Source organism: Meles meles, unplaced genomic scaffold, assembly GCF_922984935.1.
Source record: "Meles meles unplaced genomic scaffold, mMelMel3.1 paternal haplotype, whole genome shotgun sequence".
Classification (NCBI taxonomy): Eukaryota; Metazoa; Chordata; class Mammalia; order Carnivora; family Mustelidae; genus Meles; species Meles meles.
The window spans coordinates 34,662-55,967 of record NW_025721228.1 but is presented as its reverse complement, the minus strand read 5'-3'; the positions used below and the strand labels follow the sequence as shown (position 1 = coordinate 55,967).

The 21,306-nt window shown below is 36.1% G+C and overlaps 1 long non-coding RNA gene across 1 annotated transcript in view; it reads right to left on the bottom strand.

The window, feature by feature from the left end:
• LOC123936132 overlaps window positions 1–21,129 on the bottom strand; it is a 44,970-nt gene extending 23,841 nt beyond the window's left edge. Inside the window, exons 1-4 of the long non-coding RNA XR_006817086.1 lie at window positions 20,706–21,129; window positions 18,768–18,840; window positions 17,217–17,291; window positions 15,373–15,486 (exon numbers count right to left, since the gene is read on the bottom strand). This is a non-coding gene — a long non-coding RNA (uncharacterized LOC123936132). The remainder of the gene's footprint in view (window positions 1–15,372; window positions 15,487–17,216; window positions 17,292–18,767; window positions 18,841–20,705) is intronic.
• Between the last annotated feature and the right edge of the window lie 177 nt (window positions 21,130–21,306).

The window sequence follows — 21,306 nt, the reverse complement described above, 5'->3', positions numbered from 1 at the left end:
CAAATCAATTCTTAACCAGTACCAAAAGACCGGGATTATTCCCTGCATGTTTTCAGACCACAATGCTTTAAAGCTTAACCTCAATCATAAGAGGAACTTTAGAAGAAACTCGAACACTAGGAGGTCCAAGAGCATCCTGCTAAAGAATGAATGGGTAAATAGGGAAACTTAAAAAGAATTTTAAATTTCATGGAAACAAATGAAAATGAAAACACAAATGTTCAAAACATTTTGGATACAGCAAAGGCAGTCTTGAGAAGGAAATACATAGTAATATAAGACTTTCCCAAGAAACAAGAAAAGCCTCAAATACAGAATCTTAAAATACGCCTAAAAGAGCTGGACAAAGAACAGCAAATAAAGCCTAAATCAAGCAGGACAAGAGAAATAATACATGTCAGAGCAAAAATCAATGAAATAGAAACCAAAAGAAAAGTAGAACAGATCAATGAAACTAGGAGCTAGTACTTTGAAAGAATTAATAAGATTGATAAACCTCCTAGCCAGACTTATCAAAAAGGGAAGAGAAAGGACCCAAATTAATAAAATCATGAATGAAAGAGGAAAGATCACAATTGACGCCAAGGAAATACAAATAATTTTAAAAACTTAACATGAGCAATGCTATGTCAACAAATTAGGCAGTCTGGAAGAAATAGACGCATTCCTGGAAAAATGCAAACTACCAAAACTGAAATTGGAAGAAATAGAAAACCTGAACAGACCCATGACCAGCAAGGAAATTGAAGCAGTAATTAAAAAATCTCCAAAAAACCAAGAGTCCAGGGCCAGATGGCTGTCAATGGGACTTCTACCAAACTTTAAAAAATAATAATAATACCTATTCTTCTGAAGTTGTTTCAAAAAACAGAAAAGGAAGAAAAACTTCCATACTTGTTCTATGAAGCCAGCATTACCTTGATCCCCAAATTAAAGACCCCACCAAAAAGGAGAATTATAGATCAATATCCCTGATGAACATGGATGCAAAAATTCTTACCAAGATACTAGCCAATAGGATCCAAAAGTATATTAAAAGGATTATTCACCACAACCAAGTGGGATTTATTACTGGACTGCGAGGGTGGTTCAACATTCACAAATCAATCAACTTGACACATCACAATAAAATAAAGGACAAGAATCATATGATCCCCTCAATTGATGCAGAAAAGCATTTAATAAAATACAACATTCTATCTTAATTAAAATTCTCCACATAGAGGGAACATACTTCAAAATCATAAAAGCCATATATTAAAAGCCCACAGTGAATAGCATTCTTAATGTGGAATACCTGAGAGCTTGTTCCTGAGGTCAGGAACAAGGCAGGGATATCCTCTCTCGTCACTGTTGTTCAACATAGTACTAGAGTCCTAGCCTCAGCACACGCACATCAAAAAGAAATAAATGCCTTCAAATGGGCAAAGAAGTCAGTCTCTCACCCTTTGCAGATGACATTATACTTTTTTTGGAAAACCCCCAAGACTCAACCCCAATATTTCTAGAATACATACAGGAATTCAGCAACACGTCAGGATAAAAATCAATGCACAGAAATCAGGGGCATTTCTATACACTAATAATGTGACTGAAGACAGAGAAATTAGGGAATCAATCCTATTTACAATTGCATCAAAAACCATATGATGCCTAGGAATAAACCTAATCAAGAGATAAAGAATCTATACTCTAAAAACTACAGAATACTTATGAAAGAAATTGAAGATGGTACAAAGAGATGGAAAAACATGCCATGCTCATGGATTAGAAGAATAAATACTGTTAAAATGTCTATGCTACACATAGCAATCTACACATTCATGAATCCCAACAAAATACCATCAAGAAATATCTGTTCATGTCTTCTGCCCATTTCTTGACTGGATTATTTGATTTTTTGGCTCTTGAGCTTCATGAGTTCTTTATATGTCTTAGATATTAGCCCTTTATCTGTATTGTCATTTGCAAATATCTTTTCCCCATTTTGTAGGTTGCCCTTTAGTCTTGTTGACTGTTTCCTTTGTTGTGCAGAAGCTTTTTATATTGATGAAGTCCCAATAGTTCATTTTTACTTTAGTTTCTCTTGCCTTTGGAGACGTGTCAAGCAAGAAGTTGCTGTGGCTGTGGACAAAGAGGCTCCTGCCTAGGTTCTCCTCTAGGATTTTGATGGATTCTTGTCTCACATTTGAGGTCTTTAATCCATTTTGAATTGATAATTGAGTAATGGGCATTAAGGAGGGCATGTGATGTGATGAGTACTGGGTTTTATACACAACTGATGAATCATTTAACACTATATCTGAATCAAAAATATTCTATATTTTAAGTAACTGAATTTAAATTTTTACAAAAGTCATTTATGGTTTTCTTCTCTTTTTCCCCTTTCTTCTATGTTCATCTCTTTTGTTCTTTAAATTCCATATATGACTTAAATCACATGGTATCTTTCTCTGAACTGATGTATTTTACTTAACACACAAGCTCTATTCATGTTGTTGCAAATGGCAAGATTTAATTTTTTTGAGGACTGATGACTTTTGATGACTGCTCCATTGCATATATATAATCTCTTCTTTATCTCTTCATCAGTTGATGGACATTTGGGCTCATCCCATGATTTGGCTATTGTTTATAATACTGCTATAAACATCAGGAGACATATCCTTCTTCAAACCAGTATTTCTTTTTAATCCTTTGAGTGAATACCTAGCAGTGCAACTAGAGGGTAATAGGGTGCTTCTATTTTGAACATTTTGGATTGTTTTCCAAAGTGACTGCACCAGTTTGCATTTATACCATGGATGTGTAAGAGGTTTCCTCTTTCTCTATATCTTTGCCAGCACCTGTTGTTTCCTATGCTGTTAATTTTAGCCATTCTGACAGGTATGAGGTGGTATCTCATTGTGGTTTTGATTTGTATATTCCCCTGATGCTCAGCTATGTTGAGCAACTTTTTATGTATCTGTTGGCCATTTTGATGCCTTCTTTGGAAATGTGTCTATTCATGTCTTCAACCCATTTCCTTACTGGATTGTTTTATGGGTATTGAGTATGATAAATTCTTTATCTGATATGTCATTTGCAAATATATTATTCCATCTGCTTTTTACATTTGTTGATTGTTTTCTTTAATGTGCAGAAGATTTTTGTTTTGATGAGGTCCCAATAGTTCATTTTCACTTTTGTTTTCCTTGCCTCCCAAGGCATGTCTACTAAGAATTTACTACGACCTAGGTCAAAGAGGTTGCTGCCTGTGATATCCTTAAGGATTTCGATGGTTTTCTGTGTCACATTTAGGACTTTCAACCATTTTAAATTTATTTTTGTGTAGGGTATAAGAAAGTGGTTCAATTTCATTGTTCCGCATGTTGCAGTCCAGTTTTTCCAACATTTATTCAACACTATTTTTTCCATTGGATATCCTTTCCTACTTTGTAGAAGATTATTGATCATACAGGTGTGGGCTCATTTCTGGGTTTTCTCTTCTGTTCCATTGATCTATGTGTCTTATTTTTGTGTCTTATCTTGATGGCTACAGCTTTGTAATATAGCTGCAAGTTTAGAATTTTTCTTTTTTAAGAATGATCCTTGGGATCTTTCTGTGGTTCCACACAAATTTTAGGATTTTTAAATTTTTGTTCTGTGAAAAATGCTGGTGGTATTTTGAGAGGGACTGCATTAAATGTGTAGATTGCTTTGGGTAGTATAGACATTTAACAATATTTATTTTTCCAATCCATAAGCATGGGATGTTTTTCCATTTCTTTGTGTTATCTTCAATTTCTTTCATATGTTTTACATGGTTTACAGAGTTTTACCTCTTTGACTAGGTTTATTCCTAGGTATCTTTTGTGGTTTTTTTTTGTGTGTGTAATTGTGAATGGGATTGATTCCTTGAGTTTTATTTCTGTTGCTTCATTATTGCTGTATAGAAATGCAACTGATTTCTGTACACTGATTTTATATCCTGAGACTCAGCTGAAGTTTTGTATCAGTGATCACAATTTTTTTGATGGAGTCTTTCAGGTTTTCTACATAGAGTATCATGTCCTCTGCTAATAGTGAAAGTTTTACTTTTGCCTTACTAATTTGAATGCTTTTTATTTCTATTTGTTGTCTTTTTTGCTGAGGCCAGAACTTCCAGTACTATGTTAAATAGGACATCTCTCTCTTCTACATGACCTTAGAACCAAAGCTCTCAGATTGCCCCAGTGAGGATATTAGCTGTGGTTTTTTCATATAAGGCCTTTATGATGTTGAGGTACGTTACCTCTATCCCTACTTTGTTGATGGTTTTAATCAAGAATGGATGCTATATTTTATCAAATGCCTTTTATGCATATTTTGAGGTGATCATAAGCTTCTTATTCTTTATTAATGTGGTGTATAACACTGATTGATTTGCAGATATTGAACCACTTCTGAAGCACAGGAATAAATCTCACTTGACCATGGTGAATAATTCTTTAAATGTACCATTGGATTAGAACTGCTCATATCTCAATGGGAATTTTTAAGTCTGTGTTCATCAGGGATATTGGTCTGTAATTCTCCTTTTTAATGGGGGTTTTGGAGGTTTTGGAATCAAGGTAATGCTGGCCCTCTAGAATGAGTTTGGAAGTTTCCCTTCCAGTTCAATTTTTTAGAACAAATTGAGAAGAAATTGTATTAACTCATCTTTAAATGTCTGGTAGAATTCCCCTGGGAAACCCTCTGCTCCTGGACTTTTGTTTGTTGGGAAATTTTTGATTACTGATTCAATTTTTTGCTTCTTATGGGTCTGGTCAAATTTTTTATTCATTCCTGTTTCAGTTTTGGTAGTTTTCATGGGTCTTTCTTTCTTTTTTTTAAGATTTTATTTATTTATTTGACAGACAGAGATCACAAGTAGCAGAGAGGCAGGCAGAGAGAGAGGAGGAAGCAGGCTCCCTGCCAAGCAGAGAGCACGAAGTGAGGCTCAATCCCAGCACCCTGGGATCATGACCTGAGCCAAAGATAGAGGCTATAACCCACTGAGCCACCCAGGCAACTAGTTTGCATGTTTCTAACAATTTATCCATTTCTTCCAGATTGCCTATAGTCTATGGGCATATGATTATTAATTACATTCTCTTATAATTGTATTTCTACGGTGTTAGTTATGATCTCTCCTAAAGTAGTGATTTTACTTATTTTGTTCCCTTCTCTTTGCTTTTTGATAAGTGGCTAGGAGTTTATCAATTTTGTTAGTTCTTTCAAAGACCAAGGTCTTAGTTTTGTTGATCTGTTCTACAGCTTTTTTGTTTGTTTCTGTCATTTATTTCTGCTCTGATATTATTATTTCCCTTCTTCTGTTGCCTTTATGTTTTATTTGCTCTTCTTCTAGTTCCCTTAGTTGTAAGGTTAGGTTGTATATCTGAGACTTTTTTGTTTGTTTGTTTAAGATTTTATTTATTTATTTGTCAGAGAGAGAGAGCAGAAGCACAGAGAGCTGCAGGCAGAACAGGCAGAGGGTGAAGCAGACTCCCTGCTGAGCACAGAGCCCAATATGGGACTCGATCCCAGGACCCTGGGATTATGACCTGAGCCAAAGGAAGATGCTCAACCAACTGAGTCACCAAGTAGTCCTGTATTGATATATATGTCTCTCTGAATTCCAAAGAATTTGGACTATTATGTTTTCATTGTCATTTGCTTCTACGTATTTTTATTACTTCTTAAATTTCCTGGTTAACCCATCCATTCTTTAGTAGGATATTCTTTAACCTCCATGTATTTGTGTTTTTCCAACTTTATTTTTTGGTGTGCGTGGGGGTGGGGATTGATTTCAAGTTTCATAGCATTGTGGTCTGAAAATATGCATGGCATGACCTCAATCTTATTGTACTTATATGTCCTTTTGTACTTGATCCAGTATGTGACCTACTCTGGAGAACGTTGCATGTGACTAGAAAAGAATATATATTCTGCTGCTTTAGGATAACATGTTCTGGATATATCTGTTATGTACATTTGCTTCATTGTTGGTATTCTGCTTAAATGATCTGTCCGTTGCTGTAAGTGGGGTGTTACAGTCCCCTAGTATTACCGTAATAAGTCATTGAGTTTCTTTATGTTTGTTATTAATTGATTTATATATTTGGCTACTCCTAAACTGGGAGCATTAATATTGACAATTGCTAGAACTTCTTGTTGGATATACCCCTTAATTATGATATAGTGTCCTTCTTCATCTCTTATTACATTCTTTGGTTTAAAATCTAGTTTATCTAATGTAATTATTGCTTCTCTGGCTTTCTTTTGATGTCCATTGGCATGATAGATGGTTCTACATCCTCTCACTTTCAATCTGGAGGTTTCTTTAGGTCTAAAGTGAGATTCTTGTAAGCAATACATAGATGAGTCTTATCCTTTTATCCATTCAGATACCCTATGTCTTTTGATTGTAGTATTTAGTCCATTTACATTTAGGGTGATTAGTGATAGACACGTACTTAGTGCCATTGTATTATCTATAACACTGGTATTTCTGGAGATTTTCTCTGTTCCTTTCTTTGTTGATTTTGATCTTTCTTTAACATTTGAAAGTCCCCCTTTAATATTTCTTGTGGGGCTGGTTTATTGGTTGGGAACTACTTTAGTTTTTATTTGTCTAGAAAACTATTTCTCCTTTTTCTTTATGTTCTTCATTTTCTCCCAAGTTTGTATTTAAATTCAAGTTGGTTAACACACAGCATAGTATTAGTTTCAAGAGTAGAATCCAGTGATTCATCATTACGTGTAAGATTCAGCGCTCATTATAAGCGTCTTCCTTAATGCGCATTACCCATTTAGCCCATTTCCCCACCCATATTCCCTCCATCAATCCTCACGTAATTCTCTATAGCTAAGAGTCTATCTCTCTTTCTATTCTGAATGTCAGCCTTGCTGGATAAAGTATTCTTGGTTCCATATTTTTCCTATTCAGCTCATTGAATATATCATGCTACTCTCTGGTTTGCCAAATGTCTATGGACAGATATGCAGCAAACTTCATTTGTCTTCCCTTCTAGGTTAGACATTTTTCCCTTGCTGCTTTCAGGATTCTTTCCTTTTCTGTGTATTTTGCCAATTTTACTGTGATTTGTCTTGATGGCTGGCTTTTGTTGAATTTGATGGGAATTCGCTGTGACTCCTTGATCTGGATGTCTATTTCTGTCCCCAGATTAGGGAAGTTTTTAGCTATAATTTGTTCAAATAAACCTTCTGCCCCTCTTTTTCCCTCTTCTGGGACTCCTGTAATACAAATGCTATTACTCTTTATGGACTTACAGAGTTCCCTAAGTCTATATTTATGATACAATATTTTTCTTTCTGTTTTCCTTTCAGCTTAATTTTTTCCATAATTTTATCTTCTATATCACTGATTAATTTCTCTGCTTCTCCCATCCTTGCCAATACATCCAGTTAGTTTTGCATCTCAGTTATAACATTTTTTTATTTTGGCCCGACTAGTTTTTAGTTCCTTTATCTCTGCAGTAAGACTTCGTAGAGTCTTCCATGTTTTTTCTATCCTAGCTACAATCCTTATTATTGCTTTTTAAAATTATCATTCACATATATTACCTACTTCTGTTTTGATTAGACACTGGTTGTGATTGCTTCTTGTTCTTTGTTTTGGGATAAATTCCTCCATCTGGCATTTTGCCTAGACCTCCTTCTTCTGTGTGTTAAGGAAACCTGTTATGTTTCTTGCTCTTGAAAGTAATGGCCATATCAAGAAAAGATCATTTTCTGTCTAGGGTCTTGTGCTTCAGGAAGTTGCCTTCGGTGGGGTGTGTTTGGACCTGGTTCAGTGTGTGGTGAGTTTTAATTAGGTATGTTTTGGTCTGCCCTCTTTATTACTCCCCATACTTCTTATATGGGCCAAAGGTCTTTTTAGCCACCACTAAATGATCAAGGGCCTGTTAAGAGAGCTTTGCATAGGTTTAATTTCTTTCTAAATGAGAATGACAGACATGTTTGTCAACTGGTATTGGGAATGGGGGCAAGAAGGAAGAGGATGCATCTGAAACAAATGTCTTGACTCCCAGTCAGTACTAGCTTCAGGTTTTCTAGTTCTCTATAGAGATCGGTGTGGAGCAGAAGTCAGTCAGTCACAGTTTTTGGAAAGATATAAGTATAGTGGCATCTTAGGCTGGAGCAGTACACCATAGGTGCTCAGTGGGAAACCTGCTTCTCATTCTGCCACTCTCCCTGCTTTAATTCCCTCTCTCACATCTCCCTCTGTCAAATAAATAAATAAAATATTTTTTTTAAATGAGCACCTTGATTTTCTAATACTCCAGTTATTGCTGGTACCACACAAATGAAAACACAGATCTCCTTCTTGTACATATTTTCTCTACAGTGGATATCTGTGATGGACCTCAGTTTCACAGAAACAATTGTGTAACTTATTTTGTTCAGATGACATCATCTGAGCAATGACATCAATTAGAATCACCACTGATACATACAAGTTCCTAAAACAGGATATTGTGTACCTCAAAAAAACAAAAGAAACTGAACACTCTGGAATTCATTACTCTGGGAAACATTCCCTATTCAGTCATGGAGACCAGCCCCAACATTAATGATTCATGTTTTCTAGCTGACTATCATAGAGTACCTTATGATAACTGGAGTATCACATAATCCCTAAAAGAAAGATCAATATTTTAGGGACAAATGCTAACTAAAAATTATTGAGCATTCCTACTGGCCATTGAGGATGGTGTCATATCTCAAGGATAAGGAAAAACATTTTTATGTGAAACCGGAGCTTTATCCTCATTAACCTGTGGGAATAGAGTAAATATGTAGAAAGATGAGAAATAAATATGTTCATTAGTCCACCAGAGGCACAAGATAGGAGGGTTAATGTGCCTCTTATTGAATAAACTAATATACTGCTATCCTAGGATGTTTCCAATGATGTGGGAAGCCGCAGTGGGGCTTGAGATGAGAGCCAAACCATGCTCCAACTTGTGCCTCCTCCAATGTCTCACTGCCTGATTCAAGGCAGAGGATAATGGAGTTGAGTTGCATTTGAGAAAGAGCTTGGGCCATGCACTGCTTGCTCGCCTACGTGACTTCTCACATGCCCTCTAGATATTTGACCTTCAAAACAACCTAGATGCACTCTTTAATCTTCTAGTGGTTCTTGCTGTCCTGTTAGAAGCTATGAGATAACTTTCAAGTGTGTTTCTAGTGGATGATGTTTACCATCCACCACCTGGCGCTGGTATGTCTGTAGTGAAAAATATTATGAAACTGGTGTGTGAACCTTTAATCCTGCAGCAACACTTAGATAAGGCACCCTTTCACTGTTAGACTTCTATATACTCTCTTGTTTTTACTAATAAAGCGGCATTTGGTGGAAATCATCCCTGGTGCTCCTCCTGCCCCATCTCGTTGTCTCTTTGATTTCTTTTCACCAGCCTCTTACCCTCGCATTCCTGGTTGATTTGTCATGCGGGCCGTGACAAGTGGTGCCCGAACAGGGACAGCGAGCGCCGCGCATACACAGGTAAGTAATTACCGCCATTCAGGTAAGAGGCACCCAGACTGTGTGGGCGACAGCAGGAGTATATAATGGGGCACTTTCAGTCTTTAGAGCAGGATCTTTTTGTCACTGCAGTGCAGGCCCTTTTGAAGCAGAAAGGGTCCAAGGTCTCTAAGAAGGCCTTGCAGCAATTTTTTTGTACAGTTTCAGAATTATGGCCATGGTTCCCCAAAGAAGGAACCATGAGTTTGGATGCATGGCAAAGAGTGGGGCAAGAAATAAAGAACCAGATCAAAATACGTGCCCCTACTACTGTTCCCCCTGATACTATGCAGGTCTGGGATAATATTCGTGAGGCATTAGATCCACAACACTCTTTTGAGCTGGTTTCTATAGCTTCCCAGGAACCTCCAGATGAGATTGACGATTTGCCCAAGAAAACAGAGGATATAGGGGAGCCAATGGCTGTAACTGGAGCTAACTGGGGTTGATCTAACTCAGGACAGAGACCTTAGGGAATATTCCTCAGCAGCTGCCAAAACCTCTTTGTTTCGGGGAAGTTCCCTGCTTTCTCTGGCCTGACTACTTAACCCTAAGTTAAGTTTGGTGGTTTAATTAAGATAGACATGTCTTTTAAGTTATCAGCAGTAAATGTAAAACTTCAAAGTTTACTGAAGGTCAAATAAGCTCATGTTATTGGTTAAAATTTGTTAGCAAAAAGAAATTACTCAACTGATGGTTAATTGTCTGTCTCAAAGTTTTAATGGGTAATTGTTAAAGTAGCTTTCAAAGTCTTTGGTAACCTAAAAATTTAAAGTTTTGCTTGAATAACAAATAAAATTAAATTTGTTGGACATCTAGGTATTTTTCAGATAGAATAAAATACTAAAGCTTTGATTACTTAAACATAGGTTTGTGCTTTTAACTTCTTATAGCAAAGAAATTAAGAGTATTTAAATCTGTTTATGTTATTAACATAATTATGTTATGTTATGTATATTAAATCTGAGCATGTTTTGTGCTTAACTGATTCATAATTTGCCATCATAATTCATATTCATAATTCATAATTCATAATTCAAATTCATAATTTGCCATCAGAATTCTAAAGAATTCTGTTATAATGTTCACAATTGGTTAACACTTAGTCTTCACTAGAGATTAAGGTGTTTCTAAGAGTACAAAATTCTGCTTAGTGTAACTAAGACTGATGGAAATAAAGAAAGCAACTCTGTATGTAGGAAAGTAGGAGATATGTAAGAAAGATTTAAGGAATGGGAATACATTTTATTAAAGGTAAAAGAAGGTAATTTTGTCCTAAATGAGATGGTTGTTTGGAAGGAAATGGCTTGGGACAAAACCTGAATACAAAGGAAAGTTGTAAAAGGTTTGTAAAGGGAAATCTTCAGAAAAGAAATTTTAGATATGGTCAGGATGGACAAGAAAAGAAAGAAAAAACAGCCCCCAGGGTGATTTAGCACCCTCCTGGCATACTTCCACATAGATTATACTTCCAAGTGAAAGGGCCATTTGGCCTTGAGAGATTGGGAAAGCGGTCCAACCTTGAGGGACTGCGAAAACACCCCGTTACCATCCCCCATTGCCTGTAACCATAGAAACTCACTCTTATTCGTAAAGAGTGAAAGGGGAGACTGATCACCTCCCATTAGCCAGGGATACCCAGGGAAGTGTGATGTCCAACCTGTTTGAATCTGAAGAGTGCCTGACTGTGTGAATGTGTCTGTATGGCTCCACCACTTCAGCTATGGAGTCTGAGTGGGCTGCACCCTGAGTCTCGTGGGGCGTCATGTGGCATAATGGTCATCTACTCCACGGAGTAGCCTGGTCCGGGGTTTATACAGACAGACCTTAGCTAAGACGCTTCTAAGTTCCCGCAAGGGACACGAGCAGGACAGCATCTGAAAGATCCCCCTCCCTTTGTCTGCGACATCGCTCACAATAGGAGAGAAATCTAATAAACCCACTATCTTAAGACTGCATACTTAAAAATAAAAAGACACTTATATAAAAAAGCTGGTTTTCTCTCTGTTTAAAAGGGCAAAGTTTTCTTAGGTTAATTGATCTGTTATGGTTTTCTCTTTGCCTGCCCAGAAAATACAGTTTCTATGTTTTGTTTTATCAGGTGTTTAACATCCCTAATTATATTTAGGCATGTGCTTTAAAACTTTTTAAGATTTTAGCAATTGTTGACAAGATTTAAATTGTAAATGAGAGCTCTTTGATTCATAAGACTTTTCCTTGGTATACTAAGTTACTCAGTAAGTACTGCTAAACCAATAATAAACCTTGAGTTACATTTGGGTAAGTGCTGTAACTACTCTAAGGGTTCTATACATTTCCTAAAGTTTTAATGTTTTGATAAGGTCATTACCTGGTAATTTAGCCATATCTATTCTGTTTTTGTCATTTGTAATTGTTTTAATTATATTGTAAGATGAATTCCACTTTAAAGAAGATTCATATAAAGGACTTTCGGGACAGATACAGGTCTTTGATATGTTAAAATCCTAAAACTGAAATGGGTAAGAATTTCCAGAACTAACGAAAGCTGCATTCAGACTAAACCAGATTTAGTAACATGGGACTAAATAAACTAAAAGATTATAATGTTGTGTCTCTTAATGTTTTGTCTTATTTTAAACATAGCTGGTTCTCTAATGTTTGCTCTTCCAGACTAAGGAAACTTTTTTTCTTAAGATGTCTGTGACTTACAGAAATATAAAATTTTTATTTGCAAACAAATCAAAGGGTTCAATTTTTTTTTTCTGTCTGAACCCTCTGAAAATCAAAAGGTCTCAGTAAGTATTCTTTCTTCCATGGCAATCAGTTATTTGCATAAATTCAATAAGAATCTGTTCTCCTTGTAACAGGACACTATTGGAAACATGGGTTATTTTACTAAGGCTTTTCAGAAATTTTGCCAAACCCTTCAAATTAAGCATTCGATGAGTATTCCTGATAATTCTCAAGGACAAGCCATTACAGAAAGAGCTAATGGAGTCCTAAAATCCTATCTCAAAAAATTAAAAGAGGGGGAGATACTACAGGGAACAGTGAAATATTCACCTCATATGCATTTAATTTTAACTCTTTATGTTTTAAATTTTTTGATATAGGTCGCACAGCAGCTGAACGGCCAGAACAGATGGAGAAGAAGAAGACACCTCCCCCCTTACAGTCAGAGCTTAATAAGAGATCTCCTGAATCAGGCCCTAGAGATAGTGAATCAGATCCAACCCAATAAAGCATTGATCACTATATTATTAACATTATTAACTATGGTTGGCCTCCCCCATAGTGAGGTCACAGCCAATTGGGCATATCTGCCTGACCCACATAATATAAGGCCTGTTACTTGGGATGATCCCACTCCCCGAGTACACACTAATGTTACAGATTATTTCGGGGGAGGCAGCTCTGATGGCATGGAGTGCACGGAGCATTATATTAATTGGGCTAGTCTAGCAGCTCAAGTACCGATATGTTTCCAGTTACCTTCCTCTGGCCATGATTTTATCAATGGGTGTATGGTAGTCCAATCGAGACCTCATATAGTTACCTATATTTTAGGATATGCATGAGGTGGAATCATTTGTTCTAATTCTGAGATAGGGCTAGAAAGATGGACAGTCTATGAGGTTATAGGTGACAAAACTCCTAACACTCCCCAGAGAGATATGCGTCCTCCTGGTTACCCTAATTATCCCCCAAAATTAAACTATTCTAACTTATACTTTCATTCTAATCCAGGCCCCACTTGGACAGAATGTCTCCAAGAAAAGCCCTTGATCATCTCTCCTCACGGCATCCCTGATTTCTCCATCACCGATTGGTCAAGAATAGATAGAGAAGAACTTCTGCAATATGTTGCTTACCCTCCCGGCCTGCCGATGCATAATGTGACTATCCCTGGCGGGATCTTCTCTACAGCCGGAGGGATGTTTCATGCAGAACTCTGGAAGCTGGTTGCTGCCCTGGGACCAATTGGGGTGTAAATAGCTAAGAGTGGTTATACTGCCACAAAAGACTTCAACCTAACCTTACGGGCCTGTGTTCCTAGACCTTTTTTACTGGTAGTGGGCTCGGGAACAATAGTTTTCACCTCCTTTCCAGGGGAACACCTACTGTAAAACATCCATTGTAATTACTGTGTGTTAACTAATTGTTTATCATACTAATGTTAGCCTTGATTTAGTGGATCTACAAAAGAATATATCAAGCATCAGTCAGTCTCGACTGGATGTAGTAAACCCTGCTGATGTAGTAAATCAAATACTAAGCAGCCTTCGAGGTTTTAATCTGGGTAATATCATGAAACATTCCTTCTGGATTTTTATAATCATTTTTGTGATTCTCACTGCCCTCCTCATCGGCTGGTCTATTTCTGTATATCGAACAGGACGGTAATGACTGCATACCCAAGCCCAACTTCATATGCTTGATTTATTTAAAAAAGAAGGGGGAGATGTGGGAAGCTGCGGTGGGGCTTGAGACGAGAGCCAAACTAGGTTGGGACTTGTGCCTCCTCCAATGTCTCACTGCCTGATTCAAGGCAGAGGATAACGGAGTTGAGTTGCATTTGAGAAAGAGCTTGGGCCATGCGCTGTTTGCTCGCCTACGTGACTTCTCACATGCCCTCTAGATATTTGACCTTCAAAACAACCTAGATGCACTCTTTAATCTTCTAGTGGTTCTTGCTGTCCTGTTAGAAGCTATGAGATAACTTTCAAGTGTGTTTCTAGTGGATGATGTTTACCATCCACCACCTGGCGCTGGTATGTCTGTAGTGAAAAATATTATGAAACTGGTGTGTGAACCTTTAATCCTGCAGCAACACTTAGATAAGGCACCCTTTCACTGTTAGACTTCTATATACTCTCTTGTTTTTACTAATAAAGCGGCATTTGGTGGAAATCATCCCTGGTGCTCCTCCTGCCCCATCTCTTTGTCTCTTTGATTTCTTTTCACCAGCCTCTTACCCTCGCATTCCTGGTCGATTTGTCACATGGGCCGTGACACAATGATATTCCAAAAATATATTAATTGTGTTGATTTCTAGCCTCCATCAGAGCAAATTTTATCCAACATTTCCTGCCATACAAATTAAATGAGCAACCAGAGTATCTGAGTATGCTTAAATTTCCAAGAAGATGTTGGTCTGGTGAAAATTTCAATCACAACAATGCACATTTTTCCGGTAACTCAACCTCAGAATTATTTTATCCTCAAAGATGATCCAGTGATTTGGAGAGGAGGAAATCACAAAAAGCCATTATAGGGAAATAAAGGGCAGTTGTTTAAAAATTACTTACATCACTTAATCTGCTTGAGCTCAGGAACATGGCAATTTGCAGAGGACACATAGGGTTATGCTACACCTAATTCCACAGTGTGGTCACAGCAATGCATGCAGGGCTCACATGGGCACAATACATATGACACATGACTAGAGGGGTTCAGTGTACACAGAAAACTCAGACACTGAACCTCTTAATTAAAATACTTTTTATTCTATTTTTAGTGTGGTCCTCACAAAGATACACTGCTAAGTACTAATGGCATTTGGGTAAGGCACAGTTTTGGTACGAACACAGCCACACTGGTGAGAAATGACCTTGCCATCATTTCTTTGCCTAACAGGAATTATTAGGCATTAATGGAAAGATTGAGAAACTACAAAAATTCTGGAAAAAAAATAAACAAAATTCTTGAAGAATCACTAGATTATTAAAGCCTCACAGTGTTTAAATCGACAGACTCTATACAACATTAATTAATTCTTGATTACTTAAACAAATAATAAAAATAACCCAGGAAAAAGTTCATAAAAATTTAGGTATTACCTTAAGAGTGCATCATTGTTTCTTCTCAGATAAGGGAGTTGGTAAAAGTGACAAAATCAGGTATTCTTTGGTGAAGTGGCAAGAATTTCATGCAACTGCCATCTTACTTCCAACCTACAAACCACAGGGACAATCAGAGGAGCTAAGGAAGAAAAACTTTCAAATTCAAAGTTTATTGACAAGAGTTTATAAGCAATTAATTATATACATTCAATGACCACCTATATGACAAGAATAAAAAGTATCCTGCTCCATGGAATAGGAAGGTACAGAAAGTAATTTGTTTTAAGACCTAGTCAGTTTCTCCGAGGACCTTCCTTTAAACAGAAGGAAACAGACAGAAGGAATATCAATATTAGCCAATAAAATTCCAAGATTTGGAAATAACTGGCAATAATTTCACAGTTACAAATATTTATTTTTTATTTTTTTATTTTGTTCAGTTAGCCAACATATAGTGCAATATTAGTTTTTGATGTAGTGTTCAACGGTTCATTAGTCGTGTATAACACCCAGTGCTCATCACAATATGTGCCCTTCTTAATACCCATCACCTGGCTAGTCCACCCCCCAACACCCTCTCTTCTAAAAAAGATATTTAGTACAGTATATACTTGAATCCATCATTCAAATGTCTAGCAAATTTCTCTTTGAGTGACAAGAAAAAAATGCTCTATGAATTATTGTGACTGGGTTAACAAGCAAATTACAACACTGAGATATTCCCATAAATATAAATCATTGTTCAGCTTCTATTATGTTTCTTTTATCTAAAAAATAATTGGCAACTAATTAATTATAATATCTTTTGAATTATCTATTTGACCTCAATGGACTATGCCTCACTCACAAAACTGCAGCGTCTAAGGAAATCTTATGAATGGCTTAAGGGTAGACAAAAATGTGACTCATCAGTCTCAATACTCATATGCAGGTTCCCCAGTGTCTGATTATTATGAATGTATACATGCTGCCAGCCAAGCACTCAAAGACTTACCATGTCATTTCTAAATCAGATATTTATAGATCTCTGTACAATTCTTTTCTCCTAATGTATGCAATAAGTTTAGGTTTCAAACACCACAGACCTAGCTGGTACTATTACCTCATTAACTGAACTTTATCCATATTTTTTGCCTCATATGGTCTTTTGGCAGACCCCAGCTCACAGAATTGTTTCTGTCACTCATTTTTTTCAGATTTTAGTGAAATCCATTTTTTAATTCATCACTGATCCAGTCACATTTATAAAAGGGATACTGATCCTAAGATATGTGACAGAAACTAAGCACTCCAGATTCTCTCTCCCTGGGACACACTGACCTGTACTACTTAATCATGGAGACTAGTCATCACAGTCAATGACAGCCTCACAACTGATTAGTACAGTCAGAATTTTACTACCATATGAATGTTAGTGTATCCCAAGAGGAATGCCAGTATTTTCAGGACAAAATGCTTACTGATGTTAGAATTTGTAATGGAATTCTCTTTTTTAAAAGATTTTATTTATTTATTTGACAGAGAGAGTGAGTGAGTGAGAGAAAGAGAAGACGCATGGTGAGGGGCAGAGGGAAGGGAAGAAGCAGTTTCCCCACTGAGCAAGGAGCCTGATGTGGGACCTGATCAATCCTGGGACTCCAGGATCATGACCCGAGCCAAACACAGATGCATAACTGAGCCATCCAGGGACACCCCACAATGGAATTCTCTCAAAAAGAAGGAACAAATTCATATGAGACCCAGATAGTGGTTCATGACAACCTGTTGAAATAGAGTAAAATATGGAAAGACGTGATGTCCATTTGTCAAACATGCATAATACAGAAGAGATTACAATATACCTTCATATCAAATGAACTCATATTACTTTTCTAGGATGTTTCTGCTGTTATTCAAAGAGAGAAGTCATAAAAATCCTGGAAATAAAAGACAAAATATTTCACATTTCACCAGATAATTAATAACTCACATTGCTTGGATTAACAGATACTTCACAAAACCAATTATCTACTTGACTACAGAAAAATATTTTAAAAATAAGCCATAAAAGTAAACTTATTTAAAATTGGTTGTTACCCTTGGAATGCATTGTTTTGGTCCATCTCAGAGAAAAGGAACCAATAAAAATGACAAAATCAGCACTTCTTTATTATGGTGATGAGTATTCTATGCAATTCAAAAAAATCACATTCCACAAAAACACAGGAATTTTTAAAATTTGTGAAACAAAATCTTCCCGGTTGAATGTTTACTGATAATAGATAATTAAGGAATGAAAGATGTTCCCTTGACCATCTACATAACTAGAAAAATTATTCTTTCCTCAGGAAAAAAGTAGTATAGAAAATCAAATTTTCTAAAACTTTCATCTCAAAGCTGACCCAAAGCCTACCTCTCAAGCATTACTCACTAAAATTAGAACTTATCTTTATACACATAAAGCCACTGAGGGAATATGAATGTTAGGCAATGATATCAACATAAAATTCCAAGATTTGGAAATTTAATCTTTTCATGTTAAAATGTATAGTGAAATATCTAATTTAATCTGCCATCAAATATCTAGAAAATTTCTCCCTGAGGAGAAAAAAGAAAAAAAAAAGAAGTTCTATTCTTAAAACTAGGCTAAAAAGCAAATTAAAACATAGTAAGATTATTCAATAAACATGATCTGCTTACTCTTCAACTTTCTCATATTATATTTAAGAGATAAGTGACAAGCAAAAAAAATGAATAATTTATTTCTGACTGACTGTCTAATAAGACCTAAATATGTTGATTCTCACAAATGACTGTGACTGAGAAAATGGTATAAATGACTCAAGACTAGACACAGCCATTTCCCAGTGTTCACTACTCATGTGCTGTTTTTCCATACACTGCTTACTGTGGGCATATGAAGGCTATCAGGCAGGTACTCAGAGTTGCTATGTCATTCCACAGTAGTTATTTATGTACCATTCATGTCCTCTAGCAATTGATAGCATGCTAGTTTTCCAATGCATAGTCTTTTTTATTTGGTACCACTTGCTGACCAAATTGAATTCTCTTTCACATTTTTTGCCTAGTACCATGTTCCCTGTGCTGGACCTCAGCTTATAGAAGTGATTTTTGTCACTCATTTTATTCAGATTTCAACAAGACTCATTTGTGAAGCCATCATTTATCTAAGCACATTTGCAAAGGGATTTTAATCTTGAGATATATGGCAGACACTGAACACTCGGGATTCTGTTTCCCTAGGACACACTGAACCATACTATACAGTTATGGAGACTTGCCACTACAGTCAAGGATCTAGCCTCATGACTGATGATCTTAGCCAAAATTGTATCAGTAGAGGTTATAATTCCCTGAGAGGAATGACAGTACCTTCAGAAAAAAATGCTTACCAGCATGAAAATTCCCACTGACCCTTGAGGATGGGATACAGAATTCCTCTTTAAACTTTCCTTCATTTCATGTCTCAAAGAGAAGAAACAAAATCTTTTATATGAAACCAAGTTCTATATCCATGCTGAAATTAGCATAGAATAAAATTATGGAAAGATGAGACGTATACATGTCCATTGGTATCATTCATAACACAAGAGGTTTACTATGCATAACTATATCATAATACTATTTTTCAAGTAGGCCCTTCTGATGTAATTTAAAAGAGAAAGTGTATAAATCCTGGGGGAAATACACACAGAAGCCTCAGATAACACAGAAAAAATAGGCTTCACATTGTTTGGATTAAGAGACTCTTCAAAATTACGTGTAATCTTGTTTGCCAACAATAAATAAGAAATAACCTAAATTATAATAAATACTAAATTTAATTAAAAATTGTAAAGTTACTCTGGAGTACACTGTTCTGCTTGTTCTCATAGAAGAGAGCTAGTAACAATGACAAAATCAGCAGTTCATTGGAGCAGTGGTAGAAATTTTATCACCAAGTTCAATGATCACTTATAATCTGCAAAATACACTGGGAAATTAGGAAAGTTGACAAACAAAACCACTATAACTGAAAGTTTACTAGCAACAAGTTATAAAAAATAAACCATATATATTCACCTGACTCTCTAAATAACAAGAAAAAATATGTTCACTAATTGAAACAGGGAAGTGTTGAAAGTCACAAGACCTTAGTTCCAAAGTTTCCCCAAATGGCCTCCATCAGATGAAACTCACTAACAAAATATGAATATTAGGCAATAAAATCTACCCAAAACACCAAGATTGAAAATGCAAACATTTTACAATTAAAAATGTTTAGTGCAGCATCTACTTGAGTCCACAGCTCAAATGTCTAGAACATTTCTGATTGGGAGACAGGGGGAAAAAGAATAATCTAATTCTTGTGACCTTATCAGCAAGGAAATTAAAATGTTTTGACAAATAGAAACTACTCTTCAACTTCCGTATTTCTTTTACTTAGGAGATAAATAAGTAAAGACTCATATCCTTTACCTTGATTATCTAATCAATCTGTCAATTGCTCTTCACTCTGAAGATTTTGGCTTGCAAGAGAAATGTGTGAATGGCTCAAAGGTAGGCATAATCATTTACTACTTGTCTGTCTCTTCACATGTTGGTTCTCCAGAGTCTGGTTACTATGAATGTATGGAGGCTGCCAGCCCAGCATTCAAAGAGTTGTCATGTCATTGTTAAATTAGAAATTGAAAGATCCTTGTATAATTCAGTAATTAATATATGTAATCAGGGTAGAATTCAATTACTATATTCCCTATTAGTTTATACCAGCTGACCAAACTGAACCTCCCTCCAGATTTTTGCCTAGCATGATCTCTTGTGCAGGACCTCAGTTCATAGAAGCAACTTTGTCACTAATTTTGTTTGGACATCAATGAGAATCAAAGATCCAGACACATTTCTTTTTTTTCTTTTTTTTTTTTTTTTTTAGTACACTTGCAATGTTAGCAACAACCAAAAAAACATTTTCATCACCCCAAGAGAAAATCTTGCACATATTAAGTAGTTTCTCCCAGCGCCCCACCCCTGCTGCCAGCCCCTGGCAACTGACCACTCTTCTTGCCATCTCTATGGGTTTATGGGATCACAGACACAAATCCCCTTTTATGTCTGGTTGCTTTCATTTCTTTTTAAAAAAAAATCTTGATCCTGATATATGTGGTAGACACCGAGCACTCCCAATTTCTTTACTCTGGGACATTACTGAACCATAGGTTTTATTCATGGAGACAGTCATCACAGTTAATGATCTGGCCTCATGGCTGACTAGCACAGTCAGAGTCTTACTATAATAGAAGTGTTATAGTGTCTTAAGAGAAATGTCAGCATCTTCAGGACAGAATGCTTACTGGCAGTAGAATTCCTACTGGCTCTTTAGGATGAGATGGGATGATTATTCCCAATATTTTCTTCTTTTTCACATTTCAAGAGGAAGGGATAAATTTTTTATTCATAATAAACCAAGATTTTAGTTTCTATTGTCCTGTGAAAGTAGAGTAAAAATAAGAAAATATGAGAAATATACATGTCCATTTGTGAACCACAGAAAAGACTGAATGGTTCCTTATTTACCTGCATATAAAATATACTAATTTGCTACTCTACTATGGATTTTTCTGACATTATTCCTGGAAATAAGTGAAACAGAAGCCCCAGATGACTCCAAAAATTATTAAACCTCACCCTGGTTAGTTTCACAGAATTTTTGCAAAACCAATTATTAACTAGTTAAAAAAAGGTGCACACTTGCTGTGATGAACAACAGGTGTTGTATGAAACTGTTGAATCACTATATTGTACACCTGAAACTGATATTACACTGTATGCTAACTGGAATTTAAATAAAAACTTCAAAAAATAAATGAGTGATCCGTGAAAAATAAATTTATTAAAAGTTAAGACATACAAATGGCTATCAGACACATGAAAAAATGTTCATCATCACTAACT